Here is a 2,108-nt window from a genome sequence, read left to right on the forward strand (position 1 = left end):
TACGGTATCCAGCTAGGAAGTTTGGAGAGGACTTCCAGGAGCTGAGAGCTGAGATAATGCCTGAAGTGTGAGCATGAGTTTATCAGGTAAAGGAGCAGAGAGAGAAACAGGGGAAATAGAACAGATTTGGCAAGATGAGAAGTACATTGAAGGAATATAAAACCACTGGGCAGTTGAAGAGAGGAAGGAGGCCCCAACAGAGGTGGAGAGGAGAAGAAGGTGCAAACACAGATGCAAGGGATAAGGACTAATGGTGGGTGCAGTGTTTTCCCAACTCTTGCCATAATAGGGCATAGCAGTTCTCCACCTTTCCTAATAGTCAAAAGTACCGTCCTGTGAGGCATTTCCCTGCAGAAGAGCTTCCTTTGAACTTCAGTCAGGTAACTTGTCTCATTTCCTTGGCAGAAGGTAAGACATATACTCATGTGGAAACTGAGTGTGGACTGGAAGGTGCAGGTCACAAAGTGGAGCTGTCACATCCAAGGTCTTTGGGTCCCAGCTCCTCTGAGACCTGTTTCTTTTAATGCAAGACACAGTGAGAAGCTTTCCCAGGGGCTCAGTGCAGTAGGCCACCTACATCTGCTTTTGAAAGGTGTGATAGCAGCTATTAAACTTCTTGTACATTCACTTAGCTTCTTTCCAGCTTAAAGGTGAATTACATGTCTCTACCTCCTTATTACCGGATGGACTTACATAACTAGTTCTAGACCATGGTTTTCAGGCTAAGTGACACCTACGCAGAAGCGTTTAATTCCTGGTGCAAAAACCTCTACTGATTTCTTTCCTTTATTTCCAAAATCAGTAGCTTTCCATATGGCATATCTTCCAATATCTTGGGTTCTAGAGTAAGTAAAATTGAGAAAAAAAAAACCTGAATCAACCCTCTAGCCTCACTTGCTTTTACTAGTTTGTTTTTAGTACAAATGGTAGAGGTAAGACTATACTTTCAGGGATCATTTCTATAGTATGTTACTAGAGAAGTTTCTCTGGTCGTGTAGAGTACCGAAAACCACGAGGAGGAGTTGAGTGGTCTCTCCTGAGCGTGAAGCAGGCACTGGGTGTTGCTTTACTGCAACTGCCTTTTGCCATTGATGATCGTTCTTAATCCTCTTCTGAGGTTAAGAGGGAGAGGCCACAGTCTGAGTGGTAAAAAAAAAAAAAAAAAAAAAAAATGGTAGAGGTCACTTTGCTTAGCGTTATATTTCCATTAGCTTTGTTATTAGTAACTCCTCTGATGAATGGTTACTATGGTAACAATTGTTTAAGTACTTTTTCATAAACTCAGAAGCTGTCTCAAACTGGTTGAAACCACGAACCCTTCATTTGGGCCTGCTTAATTGTCTGATGAGTTACCTTTAGATGTCATAGGACTGAAAATTCCACCCTTAGATCATACTAACACCACCTTTAAAAAAAAAACATGCATCCTATAGACATGAAATTTGTTTATGTATGTTCAGACCATTGTTTACTCCTCTTTCCCTACTTCCAATCACCGTTCCCCATACCTCAAACCACCTTGTTTTCTTCATCCCACAAATTCCCTTAAGCCCTGTCCTTGGGGAGGCAGTTTTGAACCAGGGAATGCCTCTCTTCATATTTGGCCCCTCATCAATAAAAAATTTTTCTTTTGCAAGATCCATCTCTTCAGGGCTTGGCATATTGAACAGCAGGCAAAATAAGCACCAGGTGAGGCGAATACTCCCACTGATGCCCAAATGGACCTGTAGAGTGAGCAGGAAATAAACTCTTATTTTTAATAAATAAATTCTTGGTTTGGAGCTGTCGTTGCAGCATAACTGAACCAACCTAGAAAGACATAGAGGGCTACCTTTTCTCTTGAACTTGAAAAGTCGCCCCTTTAAGGTTGTTCAATGATAATAAACAAACTAGCCCAGGCTTGGACAGTACCCCTGAAGGGCTCCCAGTGGCAAAAAGAATGTTTTGCAATTCCCACAAACTTGCCTCCAGCCTGAATTCAAATGTGAGTAGAGGGAGCTATATGCTTAGCTTATGGAGAACAATACTGATAAGGACTTTGAGGGCACTTTCGTGTACAGAACATAAATGAGTGCTTTCTCTGCAGCAAAACCCTACTGGACACTAAT

The 2,108-nt window shown here is 41.9% G+C and overlaps 1 non-coding gene across 1 annotated transcript; it reads left to right on the forward strand.

The window, feature by feature from the left end:
* Window positions 1-934: 934 nt before the first annotated feature.
* Window positions 935-1,148, forward strand: LOC120888815 (small nucleolar RNA U3). Its single transcript, XR_005732492.2, has one exon. It is a non-coding gene; the product is annotated as a small nucleolar RNA U3 (small nucleolar RNA).
* The last annotated feature ends 960 nt before the right edge of the window (window positions 1,149-2,108 follow it).

This window comes from Ictidomys tridecemlineatus, chromosome 6, assembly GCF_052094955.1.
Source record: "Ictidomys tridecemlineatus isolate mIctTri1 chromosome 6, mIctTri1.hap1, whole genome shotgun sequence".
Classification (NCBI taxonomy): domain Eukaryota; kingdom Metazoa; phylum Chordata; class Mammalia; order Rodentia; family Sciuridae; genus Ictidomys; species Ictidomys tridecemlineatus.